Source organism: Dermacentor albipictus, chromosome 6 (genome assembly GCF_038994185.2).
Source record: "Dermacentor albipictus isolate Rhodes 1998 colony chromosome 6, USDA_Dalb.pri_finalv2, whole genome shotgun sequence".
In the NCBI taxonomy this organism is placed as follows: Eukaryota; Metazoa; Arthropoda; class Arachnida; order Ixodida; family Ixodidae; genus Dermacentor; species Dermacentor albipictus.
The window spans coordinates 9,729,618-9,747,281 of NC_091826.1; the positions used below are offsets into that span (position 1 = coordinate 9,729,618).

Consider the following 17,664-nt stretch of genomic DNA (forward strand, 5'->3'; position numbering starts at 1 on the left):
GGGAAGTACCGGGCTCGCCGCATTAAAGAAAGGAAATGCCGACAAGACGGATGACGATTATCGTTGTGTGACAAGAGGGGGTGATTTTGCTTAAGAGTGTTGTACAGGCAGCAGTGCGGGTCACTTGACTACGCACTCCCCTCTGCCTACAGCCTGCGCGCAATTTTTCACAAACACGATGTGAAGTATTACGTGCGATGTAAGCGGAGGTCTCTAGTCAAGCGGTCGTCGTTGTACGAGAGCCGCGCCACGCTGCCGTGTGAAGAATGTAACCACGAAAAGAGAAAGTTTCCGTTTTTTTTTTCTGGTCCAAATTTGAAGACAGGGTGCACAGGCCCAGCGAAATTAATTGTCGTATAGTCAGGAGCAGTGGTACACTTCATATGTCTGTAACACCACATCTCACTAAATCAACTTCGTTATTTGTTAGAAAAATTTATAGAGCATCCTTAGCAATAAATTGCACGCCGGAACACACGTTTTCTTCATTGCAGTCTAGTGGCCTCCGAAGCGGGCGTTTTGCTTCTTTAAATAAAAATGCGAGAAAATGAATGTGAACAATTGAAGCCCAGAAACCCCAAGAATTTATTGTAGCTGTCATCATTCTACCAGCGTAGCCATAACTCGGGCTTTTCACGTCCCGCTTTCTTCAGTTCTATTCATTAAATTAACGTACGTGGTTAAATTAGTTACCGCAAACATTTACAATTAACAAAAAAGATATGCTACACAAAGTGCTTCTTGATCACTGCGTCCACAGTTCGTGAATATGACACGTGGTGTTGCACAGAATAGACCCGCGCCGCAACATGTGACCAACTAAATGCTGCAACATATTACGAGAGAGCAAACTCGGCGAGTTGGCGCCGGTTGATCTTTAAGCAGGCGCACTAAAACGAAGGACAAGGCGGAGAAAGACACATGTGTCCTGTCTCTCTTATCACCTTGCCCTCCGTTTTATTGAGCCTAATAAAATGTGAACCCTAATCTAGTGCTTTATGCTTTGTGATTTCGTATAATTCTGTGAAATATGGGAAAACGAAATGGTGCTTCAGGCAAAAATTTCACATTAGAGCATTACACGTGCGACGTGAAGGGATGTTCACTTAAAATCTGAACGGGTTCAAAATCCCACGTTTCGATATGTCCGAGCCTATGTGTTGCGAGGAAGGCTGAGAACAGGCTTCGTCAATGCTGGCTCGAGGGTTGAACACAGGCTTCGGATATGCGGCCACGGTATCAGGAATGAAACAATAGCATGTTTAATTTTCTTGAGAGCGCACCGTTATCTAAGTCGTTATAGCAGGCGTCACAGTTTTTATGGCCGACCGGAAAACAACGCGCCTATTGAAACGCTTATATGGCTCTGGTCACATTAAAGACGGATGTGGTACAGAAAGTTGCCCCTTTGATCATTGCGTGCTGTCATTGGTCGTATAAGTCTCCTATCTTTCGCCCTGAAAATTTTTGATCAGCTCAACCTCATGACATACTGTGCATTACTTGATTTTAGGGGTGCCTTATGAATAAATAAATATCTATGAAGTGTTATCGTGCGTGATAACAACTCCATCATAAAATACGAGTGTTGAGAACTGTAGAATAGGGAGTATGAAATGCAACACGTAATTTGCGTTGGAAGTCATCACTTGTGTTCGCACTGATATCAAGGAAAGATAAACGGGCAGATTATACTACGGGATACATACTTACGAGTATTAACGCGCGGCTTGTGGTGTCAAGCTTGCGTGGTATTTATTAGTTGAGTACCAACTATAGCTGCTATTATTTGTGCTCTGCATAAAGGCCCATGCTGTTTTACAACAGAGCTGTATATGGCTAAAGGCACGATAGAATTTTCAAATCCGCTCAAAAACTATTATAATCAATGGCTCATACCCCCGTAAGCACTCGTACTCCCGTAAGCAAGCAAAAACTGCAATGGCTCACAGCCCCGGTAAGACAGAGGCTACAAGCACTCAGCAAAGTGAGGCGCACAGTGTTTGCATTCTTCCTAATCACGCATACAACATACAGAACAGCATGTCGAAAACTGTCATCATCAATGGCTTATACCGCCGTAAGCAAGCAAAAAAAAATGCGATAAATGTAAAGTTCATGGTGCATGATAGTTACGACACCCTGCGTACAGGGTAAAGCGGAATCTACTTTTTCACGTCGTACACAGCGATGAAATAAGAGCCCTTATTATGGGCCGCACCATATCTCTTGCCTCTGGCATCACCATAGGCCCAACAAATGTTCATTAAGTGAAACAATTCCACAGCATCAGTTGCCTAGCATGATGCATTTTCTCGTCGGCTTGACAAGACCACAAGCATTGGAGAATCCTGTGTACTTAGCGCCCGTAAGAAGCAGTCCAAAAGAGAGATACGCACATACAAAACGCTGTTGTAGAGCCACGCATTGAAGCAGTCGCTGCACTGGTAGGAAGTAGAATGCCAAAAACATTTATCGGCAAAATTACGTTCTATGTGTTTTAGTATAGCAGCGGGAAAGTTTTGTGTTCTTTAATGGAACTAATCGGTGCACAGGTTTCGTGATCGGCCCCACCTCGGAGTACACACTACGGTAGCGGCCCACCCTGCATTACCACGAAGACCGCCCCTCGGAAGACTCGGTTCACGGAATTTGTGGCCTATATATATCTTGAATCGCCTATTCTCTCTGACTCTATTTCAGCAACCAGCTTCACAGCGTGTTCCTTTGTGCTAGTGGTAGAGGTTCATGGTAAGAGCGCCTATCATGGGATGAAAAAGAATCGCTCGCAGCTGAATACTATGGAGGAAGGACTCTTCAAGAAGCATATATATCATACTATGCGGAAGTTTCAGCAATGAACTGTGAAGTTGGTCGTAAGAAGCTGTCGGCAGTGCTATGAGCATGGCGCGGATAAGCGGTGTTATGACACTGCTGCCAGACGTAGAAGTGGTTAAACTAAAATAATTAACCTCATCATGATGTCGGTCGTCCTCAACGCTGTGAACATCCGCGCCCAACTTGGAAGAAAGGAAACGCCTGCAGGAAGGGGTGCGCCGCAATGCAACTAACGGGAAGCGCTGCCCGTGGCTTCCGAGAATGCCAGCTAACGAAAGTGAATGTCAAGTTTTATTTCGGGCTAGTTATTCGGCTCAATAACAACAAAAAATGACGAAAGAAGGTGATGACGATGGACAAGTGCGTGTTGGCGTGTGCATGCGTGCGTGCCTGCGTGCGTGCGCGCGTGCGCGCGTGTGTGTATTGTTGCTAGAATGGTAACATAGAAGGCGAGCTTCCCAATGCAACAAGCAGGCATGACGTCTTATGGGAGGCGCACGTCGAAAAAGATACTTGATTGGAGTATGCGTGTTACTATAGCTAGAGTTCTCCCGTTCTGCAATGCTATTACAACGCTGCATGCTATGCTATGCATGAAATTGTGGCAAAGGACCGATAATTCAGCTTTCTAACGCGTTCGCGCATTGGGCAAGAACTTGTTAATGAAGTTCAAGCAAGCAATGAAGCTGTCGCATGAAGGTAGCTTTTCAGAGCATCGTCTCATTTGTGTCGTATTCTGAGCGGGTGGCGTCGGACACGCCAGAATTGAGATCTGGAAATGCCACATCATCATTTAGCCAGTACGCGGTGCCTGTCTGGCTGTGCCCTAAAGCCGCATACAGAGCTTGCTATGCGCGTGCTTGGTGCGAAGCGGCCCGACTTTGCCTGTGAGAATCCAGCTAGTGCTGAATATCGCTTAACGCGATCTTAACGTGTGCTTCCAACCGATCTCCGATGGCGCCCCTGGGCCGCTATAAGGTAAAGCGATTCAAAACTTTTCTAATCCGATTCTGAAATCAGTCTTATGTGACTGGCCAAAAATTTTCGGGCCACTCCCACTTCTCCTATCGCCCACGCGACGTCACGAAAACGGCGAAAACGCCCCATCTGATATGATGCGTGCACACTGCTTATGCATGATTAGATAGAACAAAAGAGAAAATAATTATTTCTGATTTGACACCTTTTTCACCATATTACTGTGCCAGTGATCAAATGGTTTCAGGCTGCGCCCACCTCGCCTGTCTGTCACGCGACGTCACAAAACAGTGAACTCACCGCGTCAAAGTGAGGCCTGCGTGAGCGTTAAAAACACATTAATGTGCCGAACAAAATAATTTTTTTTTCTGAATAGGCGGAGATTGTCCCGTTCCGAAATGAATAGAATATGGCTGCCCGCCGATGGATATGGCACTAGCTACTCGGAGCGGCCGGTGAGCATGGACTTATTTGCTTATAAACATTTTCTCGTGGCAGTATAACGCAATCGTGCAGTTTCGGCAGGTATGCAACATCGCTGCGCCAACTCTTTTTTTGGTGAGGATCCAGTCTTACGGCATTTTTAACGTTCCGTTGCACGTCACCGCAAGCTAAGTGAGGGGAAGCGGGCGAATAGCAGACGCCGGTTCTCTACTCTCACTGTGCTGGCTCGGCCCTGTCGAACCCCCCTACACTTGAGCCTGCTCCTCGCCTTTTGCAGCCAATTTGATAAGAAAATCTGCTCAATGGATGCAAAACTATTCGCTTCGAAAGAAAGAAAAAAGTGACCTCCTATGAACGAGGAGAGCGTTTGATTGGGCTTTTCAAACAACGCTGCGGTTTATCAACCGATACTTGCGTCGGTGGTTACGTATGTTTGACATCAGGAGATTGGAATAAAAACACATTGGAATAGTTTTACGTTATACATAGGCCCCAGGACATAGATTAGTAATTCCTTCCTAAATGATTTGTGCTATTCTAGAATGATTTGAACAAGCCTACATTTCAATACTGGTTCTCTGTTGGAATACGTAGTTCCACGAGGCAGCGATGACCGTCCTCGTTACCAATAGCTCCGGTCGTCTCTGCTGTCCAGTAGTAGACCGGAACCTGGAGAGCCGGTAAAAGAAAGGACGAGCTCTCTTCGTCTGCTATTCACATGTTGCGTAGCCCGTATGTTGATATAAATGATAATTACTTAAATTATGAAACAGTTGAATTGCTCTTCAAGAATGCGTTTCTCCCACTGTTTGAAGTTTGCTGTTTAAAGAAACAGGCGTATTTCTTGATGCAAGGGAAGATACAATTTATTGTATTAGAAAACAATAACAGTCCCCTCCGCGGAAGCATTCAGCATTCGCTGAGTAACTTCTGAATAAGAGCCCCGACAGCCCCGGATATGGCGCCGCTTGAGACGGCCTTTGCTACAGCCACAGCTACGGCGACCGGAAGGGCGTGCTCATCAGTTTCGTCGCCGAAGCTGTCGACAGACTTTTCGAGTGTCTTGAAGGCACCGATGATGTCCTCACGGTGCTCCACGAGGGAACGGGAAATCATTTCCGTGAGTTCTTTCGTTGCCTCTTCTACGTTCCTTGCCGGCTTGCTCAGCGTGGCTGCGTGAATTTCTGTAAGGTCGAGCGAGTGAAATACATGAAGCATGCCAAGTAAGCTGGCATTGCAATACATACAGTGAGGATGGCGAAAAAAATAATGAATGAGGAAAGAGTTCGCAGAAACTGTATCGCGATAGATACGTGTTTCAAGCTGCATGGAACGGTAACGACAGTGCACAAATAAAAGGAATGCACAACACCACAGCAATATTGTTGTAAAACAATGGCCTTTTTACGGCACTTGAAAGCCGGATGAAGTGCTTTGGACGTAATCGCCTGTGATGGTAAAATATTCCCTTGGCGTCGCAACCATCCAGTCCGCTTCCCGCGGAATCGAGGGGAAGTCAAATAGCGGATACGCATGATTTTCGCTTATTCGTTACGGTCGCCCTGCGGAGTCGTACTCAGCGTGTAGTAAAATCAACCGAAATGGCGCTTGAAAGGTTAAGTTCGGGAGCTGAGGGGACGAACGTACGTACTTATGTACCGATGTATCTAAATATTTGTTGCCTTCGAAAAATGACAGCCTAATTAGACAGCCATTGTCGCCTTTCTAATTAGGTTGTTGTATACTAGGCCTTGGCTTTTCTTTGTTAAGATGAATATAGAGGAAAGAGATTTAATCATCCGAAATGTATCTCTATTGCTTTTTATGTAATAATAATTATAAGAAAAATACTATAAAGAAAGAAGAAGACAAAGGAGCAGTGACGTTTGTACAAAATGAGACGCATCACTTGTGGAATCTCACTGGCTGAGAAATCGGAATATCATTAGTGCTTGTGAAGACAAAGCAAAGATTTCAAGTCAAGATGTCGTCTTTCTCCAGGAGGAGAAAATACCGTCTCAACTGAAGCTAGCGGGAACACTGAATGTATACGGTGAACGAAAAAGAGAGCACACATGTGTGCGATTTTGACAGTTTGGTACTTACGGCACAAGTGCCCCAGGATGACGAGGGCCAAGATAGCGTAGGACTTCATGTCGGATGGCCTGCGGTAAAGAACACCACGCAAGTTTTGATCGACATTTCCTAGGCCGTAAATCGCTGTGGGGAATTGCAGAATTTAATCTATAGAAGGTATTGGCTGTAGCTTCTCAGGTGCACAAGACACGTGCTAACCACGGTCTAAAAGCAGATGACGAACTTGTTTTAATCGTGTTTTCTGACGCGTTGATGTTCATATTGAAGCAGCGCACTTGCATCGGCCACGTACGCGCACACATAGAAACGACACACACAGGCGCTTGACTGAAACTGTTAGTTGCAGTCCTACCTTGCAGTCCAGAAGTTGCAGTCCGCTGCCTGTGTATGTGCTTTCTATGTGTACGTGTACGTGGCAGATGTAAGTGCGCTGCTTCAATATCATGATGCGACAAATAGCCCATCAGTAGCTTTTACGCAAATTTCTGATGTGCCGTTGGCACTCGTGAGAATTGTTTTTCCTAGCGAAAACAAATTTCCCGGTAGCTGGACGCCCTGTTATCACGACACAGTTCCTTTTCTTGTGACGACATAACCATATTTTTCGGCAAGTGGCCAGAATATGTGTTGTTTTGGAACACTCGTAGGTATTTCGAAGGGAATATTTTATTGCCTATACTCCCGGATTTGGCGTGACTGATGTTGGTGCTTCTCACTGCTGCTACTGTTTGATTCTGGGTCGGTTCGTGCCTCGGCGGATATCTTTCTGTATTTCAGTATCGGAAGTATTCGGAAGTAAATTATGTGTACCGAATGGCGCTGCCAGCAAACAGGCTTATTAACTTGAATTACATATATAATGTATTTGGCTTACCGACAAAATACTGGCCGTGAGTGCGTCGCTATTCTGCCGTAATAATACAAAAATAATGCCTTCATGAAATTTCACCAGATAATGTCAGCTCGCAGATATCTCGAAAGCACAGCGAATTCTGAATTGAAGAGCACCTTATATTGAGATAGTTCTTTGATTTACTTTATTTTCTTTTTTAGCGATTTGGTACGTGCTAATGGTTGTGTGCTCCTCCTTGGCCAATTCCCCAAATAATAATAATAATAATAATAATAATAATAATAATAATAATAATAATAATAATAATAATAATAATAATAATAATAATAATAATAATAATAATAATAATAATAATAATAATAATAGTAGTAGTAGTAATAATAATAATAATCTTCATCATCATCATCACCTTTTATGTCTACTGTAGAGCGAAGGCCTATCCCTGGGATCTCCGATTACCCCTGTCCTGTGCCAACCGATTCCAACTGGCGTTTGCGAATTTTCTAATTTCATCGCCACGCCTAGCCTTTTGCCGTCCTCGACTGCGATTCGCTTCTCTTAGAACTCGTTCTGTCACCCTAGTGGTCCACCGGTTATCTAACCTATGCATTAGATGGCCTACCCAGCTCCATTTCTTTCCCTTAATGTCAATAGAATATCGTCTATACCCATTTGCTCTCTGATCCAAACCGCGCTTTTCCTATCTCTGTTATGCCTAGCATTCTTCGTTCCATCGTTCTTTGCGCAGTCCTCAGCTTGTTCTCAAGCTTCTTTGTCAATCTCGAAGTTTCTGCCCGATATGTAAGCACTGGTAAAATGCACTGATTGTACACCATCCTTTTCAAAGATAACGGTAAGTTCTCAGTCAGGAAATCACGATGTGTGCCGTATGCGATCCAACCCATTTTTATTCTTCTCTGAATTTCCTTCTCATGGTCAGAATTCCCTGTAATTAATTGACCTAGGTAAACGTACTCCGTCACAGACTCTAGAGGCTGACTGGAGATCCTGAATTCTTATTCCCTTGCCGGGCTATTGGTCATTATCTTTGTCTTCTGCATAATAATCTCCAACCCCACTCTTACACTCTCTCTGTTAAAGTCCTCAATCATTTGGTGAAACTCGGCCTGGGTGTTGCTGAACAGGTGAATGTCATTTTCAAATCAAAGGTTGCTGAGATATTCACTGCTGATCCTCAATCCTAAGCCTTCCCAGTTTGACAGCTGAATTCTCCTTCCAAACACGCAGTGAATAGTATTGGCGAGGTTGTGTCTCCTTGTCTGACCCCTTTCTTTATACGTATCTTCCTACTTTTCTTGTGCAGATTTAAGGCAGCTGTGGAGTCTCTGGAGATATTTTCGAAGATATTTACGTAACTGGCCTGCACTCCTTGATTACGTAAGGCCTCTATGACTGCTGGCATCTCGAGTGAATGAAATGCCTTATGGTAATTTATGAAAGCCACGTGGAGAGGCTGACTTTGCTCGGCGGATTTCTCGATTACCTGATTGATGACATGGATGTGATCCAAAGTAGTGTATCCAATACTGAAGCCAGCCCTTAGTTGACTGAAGTCAAGTGTTTCTCTTATTCTATTGGAGATTCTCTTGGTGAGTATCTTATATAATACTGGAAGTAAGCTAATGGGCCTATAATTTTTCAGTTCTTTTACGTCTCCTTCCGCATTGGAATGGCCGACAACGCTCTCTGTAATGCCTGTCTTTGCGAGGAGACGCTGGAACATATTCTGTGCGGCTGTCCTGAATATAATGTTCAGCGACAGTCCCTGGCATCTGTTCTAGCGCACCTTGACAGTAAACCATTGTCCCTCGACACGATATTCACATGCCGCCGACAGAAGACATCGCAGGTGAAGGCGACAAAGGGACTACTTCGGTTTTTGAAAGAGACGGGATTGGACAAGCGGCTGTGAGAGTGATGTCACGTACCATGCCAGATTGATAGACTCCAACGGACGATGTGTGTGTGCTGTGCTATGTGCTCTCTCTCCCTTTCCCCCTTCCCCATCTTTAATCTCCCCCATCCCTCTCCCATGTGTAGGGTAGCAAACCGGTTAAGCTAAACTGGTTAAACTGCCTACCTTTCCTTCTCCACTTTTTCCTTCCTTCCTTCCTACGTCTCTGTTTTTGTGGATTGGTATAATGCTGACATTCCTCCAGTTCGTGGGACCCTTGAAGTTGATAGACACTTCTTATAGAGAGCAGCCAATATTTCAGGCATTATGTCTCCTTCATCTTTGAATAAATCAACTGCTATTACATGTTATACTGACGCTTTTCTCCGTTTCATGTCTTACAAGGCCCTTCTAACTTCATCACAAGTTATAGAAGGAGCCTCTGCAACCCGTTCATCACAACTTCATAAGGAGGTAAAGCAGCGGGTCTGCAGGTCAGTATAGAATACTTCCAGTGCTTTTACTATGTCTTCGATACCGCTGTTGATTTTACCCTGCTTATCTTTCAGTGCATACATCTTGCTTCTTTGTGCCTATGGTGTTGGCCTGTTAAGCACGAGGTCGCGGGATCTGATCACTGCCATGGCGACCGCATTTTGATGGCGGCTAAATGCGAGAAACATACGTGTAATTAGATTTATGTGCATATTAACGAACACCAGGTGGTCGAAATTATTTTTAGTCCCCCTCCCCCCCCCCCCTGCGGCGCGCTTCATAATCAGGTTGTGGTTTTGGCACGTAAAACCCCATAATATAATATAATTAATTACATATTTGTTTGTCCTATGCCGAGTTTTCTTCTCACTGATTTCATGCTGCATCCATTTTTTACTTCTTCGCCAGTCTTTCTCACGATACAGTTTTGAATATCGTTTATTTTCTCCTTCTTGATCAGTTTTGGCAGTTCTGCGAATTCTATCTGATCTATTGAGTTGGACACTTTCATTCTTTGTCGTTTCTTTATTAGGTAGTTTGTTACTTGAGAGAGCTTGCCTACTCGTTGCCTTGGTGCTTTACCTCCCACCTCAATTGCTGCTTCTGAAGCCAACCAAGTTACGGTTTCATTAATTACCTCTATGTCATCTTAATCTCTGCGTTCTAAGGCTGCATATTTGTTTGCAAGTACTAGCCGGAATTGTTATGCTTTTAGCCTTACTGCCTTTGGGTGGACCTGTTTCTTCTTGACCAATTTTACTATTTCTGTTTTCAAATTGGGGTGAATTTTAGAACTCATTAACCTATGATCACTGCACTTTACCCTACCTATCACTTCTACATTCGGCACTACGCTGGTACCGGCAGAAAGTATGAAATCAATTTCATTTCTTGTTTCACCATTAGGGCTTTTGCAGGTCCACTTTCCGTGGCTACGCTTCCTGAAGAATACATTCATTATTCGGAGCTTATTCTTTTCTGCAAATTCTACCAACATCTCTTTTTTAGTGTTCCTAGAACCAATGCCATAGTTGCCAATTGCTTGTTCATCTGCCTGCTTTTTCTCCACTTTTGCGTTTAAGTCATCCATGACTACGGTATACTTAGTTTGCACTTTTCTAATCCCTAATTCAACATCTTCCTAAAACTGGTCTACTTCCTCATCATCATGACCGTATGTTGGACCATAGGCTTGTACTACCTTTAAGCTATACTTCTTATTATGTTTGATTACGACTACAGTTACCCTCTCATCAATGCTGTAGAATTCGTCAATGTTTCCCGGTATGTCCTTACGGATTAGGAATCCTACCCCGTATTACTTCTTATCTAGGAGACCTCTATAGCAGAGGACAGGTCCATTATTCAGCAATGTATAAGCCTCACCAGCTCTACTAACCTTACTTAGGGCGATGACATCCTAAACAATGCTGATAGTTCTTCAAAGAGTCCTGCTAAGCTAGCCTCGCTCAACAGAGTTCGGATGTTCAAGGTTGCCAGGGTCAGGTTCCACAGGCGGCCTATCCTGGTCCAGAGATTCTTAGCACCCTCTGCTGCGTTACAGGTTTAACCGCCGCCTTGATCAGGTGCTCCGCAGCTGCTCGGGACTGAGGGCCATTGGTTGATCGAAAAGACATTTGGGAAGAAGTGGCCGAATACTACACCAGGGAGGTCTATTTCTGTTCTGCGGAGGGAGTGTATTTTGTATATATCCCCCAAGTAGATATCAGTTTATTAAGGTATTTGGCACTGGCACATAACAGGTACAGCTAGAATGCTTATATGTAGAAAGGTATGTGTGGTACTACTCTGTGCAGGTACCTGTCATCGCCATTGAATTCCCTCGACAAGCATCATATATATCTTTCGCCGTCTTGACATTGCTTCGTAGACGGCTGCTGCTACCTAACACCTTAATTTTGTTTTTGCATTTCGGCTTAGGTTAGGAGTTGGGAAGGGCACAAGCACAACAGCTTCGGGAGAATAGAGCTCTGAACTTCGATGTGGACAGTGATTAACATAGAAATAAGATTACATGTTATCGAGGGTGAAAACAAACACTGTTGTACGTATCGGGTGAGTTGTAAAATATTTAATAAGCCACTTAACTTGGACTTCAATTTACATAGATTCCAACATGTTCATTGCATCTGCATAAATTTTTAAACTAGCAAATTTTAAACTAGTTCTTCCTGTCACCGCTGCTGCCAGACAATGTCATTGTTTTACATTTGCAGAGAAAAATTACCATGACAAGTGACGTTTGCCTTTCTTGCATGAAAACAATCAACAATGACTGCGATAGGATTACTTGTTCCGAATGCGATTACATTTATCGCGCAGGAAAATGTTCTGGTACAAATGAAACATTCTTTAAAGGAAAGAATGAAGCTGCTCGAAGGACTTGGACGTGCCCGACAAGCTGCTCAGCAAAGTTAAGGTGTAGCTCAGCTGCTGCGAACACCACGACAGACAAAAACGAAATTCAGGGTCCTACAGCACAGACAAGTAGCTCATATAGTCAGAGTGTGAATGCACTTCATTTCATTTCATTTCATTTATTGATACTGTGAATCCCATCAGGGATTGTAACAGGAAGGGCTGTATGTTATACATAGGAACATGGTATAAGGTGTTACTTACTAAATCTTATACAATAAAAAAACTTGGGCATATAACAATTTGATTACGGGAATATACAAGAGAATAAATAGAACGGAGAGGTTATGACAAAGATAATTGCAGTTACAGAGACCAGTTACAAGGTCAGTATTGACGTAATAACAATCGCGCAAAAATCAAGGTTACAATAATGCCAACAAGAAAAGAAATGTATTGCATCATTGCCCTGGTTATAGTCAAGCACAAACACCGTTAAAATATTAAGGCAACAAAGAACTGCATAAATAATGTGAATAATGTGAAGAATTATTGCTGCAATGCGTATAGTTGATGCGCAATCAGGGTACCAAACGTATCTAAAGATGAGCTGTCAGTGGTACTTGTGCTAAGATTATTCCATTCGCGTGTCGCCCTTGGAAAAAAAGAGTATTTGAAAATATCAGTGTGGAATGGAAATTCGCTTAATGTGTGTGTGTGTTTATGGCGAGTTATTTTATTCGAGGACGTTGTTATGTATTTCATAATAGGCAGTTTAAGTTGATTGTGTATTAACTGATACATAATTTTTAGTCTAGCAAGCTTAGCTCTGTTATGCATGGTTAGAAGTTCTGCCCGTTTCAGTAATGCTGTTGGTGAGTCTGTGATGGAGTGTTTATTATATATGCATCTCAGCGCTTTTCGCTGTACCACTTCAAGTTTGTTGATCAGTTTGTTAGTAAACGGGAACCAAACGGTGTTGGCGTACTCTAGAACCGGTCTTATGAGTGTTTTATATGCGATTAACTTTGTTTCGGATGGTGCTAGTTTAAGGCGTCTGTTAATGAAGAAGAGCTGTCTTATTGCGGTTGATGTGATATTGTTAACGTGAGAATCCCACCTGAAGTCAGATGTTAGTGTCACACCAAGGTACTTATGCTCATAAACAGATACAAGAGGAATGTTGTTAAGGGTGTACTGGAAGGCTGATGTATGTTTTTTTCTGGTTATAGATAAAAGAACAGACTTTTTTAGATTTATATCCATCTGCCAGTCCTTGCACCACTGGGAAACTGCTGTTATGGCGTTATTTAAAGTTCTATGGTCATCAAGGCAGTTAATTTCCTGGAAAAGAACGCAGTCATCTGCAAAAAGTTTGATATTCTGTGAAGCATGTTACCTCCATACTGGATGACATAACTATACGTCTGGGCCGTCTTGCGCCATTACCAAACTAGGTCATTGGCATGGAAGAAAGCATTACTTTCTTGTCCCACACGTGGTTGTCAAAGCTGTCTCACACGTGGTTGTCTGTCACCTGTTGTCTAACATGGTTGCAAATATGCGCAAGATTTAGATGTTAATATTACTGATCACTACCCTGTGCTTTTTGTAATGTAAAAGTGCCTGAACTCAAGCAAGAACTGTTTTACCCGGACAATAATTAACGCTGACGTATCTGAAAATAATGTACGCGTAATTGATTCGTCACGTGTACACTCGTCAAAAGGTTCTAACATTAGTTACGACGTGTTTGTAAACATGTTTACTGAAGCGATCGCCACCGCTTCCACCACTTACTGTGTGCGCAGTAGACATGCAATCCCGCGAGATCCTTGCGTAACGGGCGCGCTGTTGCGCTCTATTAAAACTAACTGTAATATGTAGAAGAAATAAAATGGGAACCTTATAACACTTCCTTCAAGGAAAGATACTCTACGTATTCGCAAACTCTTAATAGAACACATCATGCAGCAAATAAGGCTTAGTTTAGCAATAGCATTGAACAGAACGGGAAGGATGCAAAAACAAAAAAAGCTGGTGCCTTTTCAACCAGTTTTTGGGTGAGACGTAAAACAACATCCCCCAGAAAAATAATATACAAAGACGTTTTGTAGACTAGACGCGAAAGTGTCTGTAATGCTTTGAGTGCCTATATTTTGTCCCACATTAACTAAACTGGTAAGGATTTTGATACAACGTACATTCCACGTACAAATTCTTCTTTTCACCTTTACCCTACAGATGAGCTTGAGGTGGCTTCAGTTATTTCTAATTTGCGAAACACTGCCTCTGAAATTGACAATGTTTCGGCGCATGTCGCGAAACTTGTAACTGACATCGTGTCACCAGTTCTCGCGCATATTCATTCATTCATTCATTCATTCATTCATTCATTCATTCATTCATTCATTCATTCATTCATTCATTCATTCATTCATTCATTCATTCATTCATTCATTCATACTGTAAGCCCTATTAGGCCTATTACAGGAGTAGAGAATAAAAACAACAAAAAGAAACATAGAATGCAACCGAGTTAAAAGCTTTGACTCACATAGGTTGTCTACAAAGGAGTCTGTACCCTCTGCAAGTGAGGGTACAGACTGGCAGTTACCAATTTGAACATACTGTTCTCTGGAATGGAGGTAAGACGTGAACGATTTCGTGATTGCGGGATTTTTAACTATCGTCAATACTATATCTTTCCCTGGTGTGTTTCCAGAACGGATGAAATTTGCCAAGGTGCCGCCACTGTATAAGTCAAAGAACAAGCGTAGAATAGAAAACTACCGTCCAATTTCAGTGCTACCGTTCTTCAGCAAAATACCCGAAAAAATATTGGCGAGGTGCCTTAACGACTACCTGCACAAGCACAACATTATTTATCCGGCACCAATTTGGTTTTAGAAACGGCCTTTCCACACAAACTGCAGTCTCAACATTTACAGACCTAATTATAAAATCAATAGACAGTGTTTATGTAGTCGCGAGATTGTTAACAGATTTTTGCGAAAGCTTTCGATTCTCTCAAACATTTTATATTCAGCGATAAATTGTTTCGTTACGGAATTAATGGAATTCCTTTGACGTTAATTTGCAGCTACTTAGAAAATCGGCAACAAATTGTTCAACTAGGTGATTTTCAGTCCAACAGCACCGTTATTAACCTTGGCGTTCTCCAGGGATCCATACATGGACCGTTATTTTTATTTTACTCTATGTAAATGACTTGCCTTCGCAGCTTGTGTGTGCCACCTCTGTACTCTATGTAGACGATACTGACCTTATAATCTCTGATCGTGAAGAATGCAACCTAATTAATAAGCTTAACTTTGAATTACACATTTCGCACCGTTAGTGTACACTGAATGCCCTTCACCTTAACTCAACGAAGGCAGTTTTTTATCTTATTTCACTCTGAAAAAAGGAAAACGAGTAAAAAGGAAACACAACAATAGTTTACAATAACCATCCGATAAAACAGTCTAGTGAGACAAAATTTCTTGGTGTTATTATCGATAGCTATTTAACATTCCGTCTTCATGTGCGTTTTGTAGTTCATAAGGCTTCATATGGCTTGCATGTGCTGTCGAAATGTCGAAACTATTTCCATCCCCATATACTTATGAATATATACTACGCATTTGTTCATTCTCACAATAATTACGGCTTAGAGATCTGGGGTTGCACACACAAAACTCATCTGTCACTGGTGTTTACACTTCAAAAAAGAGCTCTTCGCATTATAGCACCCAACAGTATGCACAGTAAGAGTGAAAATGTATTTAAAACCCTGAACATCCTCAACATTTGCGATTTGACAACATACAGCATCGCCTCCGTGATGCATCAAATAGTTAATGAAAAAATACTCTTGAGAACAGTCTCGCTCCATCCCTCACTTCGCAATCTTGGGAACGCATCTCGCAGTCGTTTTTTATTGCCTATGTAAGGTAAATGCTAATTACGGTTGCTCTACACTGCAGTTTGCAGGCACCTCAGTTTGGAATAAGCTTGATAGTGACCTGACTACTCCAAGAACATCGCATACATTTCTTAAACAATTAAGGCACTCACTTATTAAAAATACGTAACACTGCACATGCTTGCACATGTCCTCACTTTTCTTTTGTTTCTTTTCTTTTCCTGTGCCGACGTTTTCGATGACGTAAAAATAAGTATTGTTCGAAAAATGTATCTCATTTATGAAATTTTGCATACTACTGTATTTTATTGTTATGCTCACTCAGCTATTTCAGTTTTATGTGATGTTACAGTATAAAAAAGACAGCTGCCATAGAAGTGTTTTTTCCTAATAACAATCGGTAGGGACACTTTAACAAATTTGTTGGGTCCCAGAAGTGTGTACTTTGCCATTGTATACGTTAATTACGTTAAATAAGCTTTCAAGTACCTGCATGGTCGCTGGTTCCACCTATATTTATGAAAATCAAACTATAACGCAGGTAAATGGGATGTTTGTAACATGTAGCAGTGTCGGTACGATAAGTGCACGGAAGCAGATCAAACATAATTGACTCCTTTAAAAAGGATTCTGTAGAATGCAAGACTCCAGGTATTCCGATATCTCTCGATATTTCTAGATAATACTTCATTTTCAAGTGAAGATGCGTTTTAGTAACAGACTGCAACCCAAAGTGCTCCCCGGCAATGCATTGAGTACTGAGCAAAAGTAAATGTTCCCGGTGAAATGTAACTTTCTCAAGTGCAGCGCCCTTGTCGTAGTGTTTGTGCTGAAATTTGTAGCGCTCATACAATCAGTGTGACTTTATTTTATGCATGAGCTACGTGGACCCCACTTTTGCATGCTGTTTTGTGATTAGGTATATTAAATTTGCATTTATCTCTGCACAGCACCAATATTTCTCCTTAAAAAATTCATTGCTCGACATAGCCGATACAGTTCACGATCTTAGGGCACTTACTACAACACGTCTATACTAAATGCGTGATTAAAAATTCAGCGAACAATATCATTGATATTGTGCGGTAAGTGCAAGCACCTGATACAATGTGATCAATTTAAATGCCGAACATTCCCCATCTCCCGATTCACGAAGCAATTTTTCAATCTGAATATTTGCAACAGAACTTTGTGCTGCTTAGTCGCGATGTTACAAAATAAAAAGAAAGTTTACTGGAACTTCATCTCACCTTTCGGTATGTACCACGCTATCGGGCGACGAAGACAGCAGGCTTGATACGGTTTGCGTTTCTGCCTTCACGGCAACTGTGTGATGTGCTGAACGCATTCTGGCTTCTTATACTTACAAGCAAGGGGGCCGTTCCACGTTCCGGAAAACTGATAAAATCAAACAATAGCACATGCTCTTTTATCCTTCAATAAGCTTTTATCATTTGATTGTATTGTTGAGTGTATATCTGTATTACGCTTAAACTTACTCACACAAGAAATAAAGAGCGAACATAAAGGAACAAAAAGTCTGCGCCCGTTCTTTTATGTTCGTTCTTTAGTTCTTCCATCAGTGTAATACTAAGCGAAATACATTCACGAACGTCCACCAACTAGCCCCGCTCATTTATTTACTCTTATCCTTAATGGTGGAGGTTCATCGATATACGAAGCAGTATTTACGTACGCAGATATTAGTGCCAGAGTAGGCGCTTTTCTTTAATAACG

At 42.2% G+C, this 17,664-nt stretch overlaps 1 protein-coding gene and 1 long non-coding RNA gene across 2 annotated transcripts in view; one reads left to right on the forward strand and one right to left on the reverse strand.

Annotated features, from left to right (window-relative positions):
- The window catches only part of LOC139060767 (uncharacterized), a 338,288-nt gene that overhangs the window by 132,748 nt on the left and 187,876 nt on the right, over positions 1-17,664 (forward strand). The gene's annotated exons all lie outside the window — the stretch shown is intronic.
- LOC139046787 (uncharacterized) lies at positions 5,107-17,249 on the reverse strand. Its single transcript, XR_011506928.1, has 3 exons — positions 17,178-17,249; positions 6,367-6,425; positions 5,107-5,444 (listed from the first exon to the last, which is right to left on the reverse strand). It is a non-coding gene; the product is annotated as an uncharacterized lncRNA (long non-coding RNA).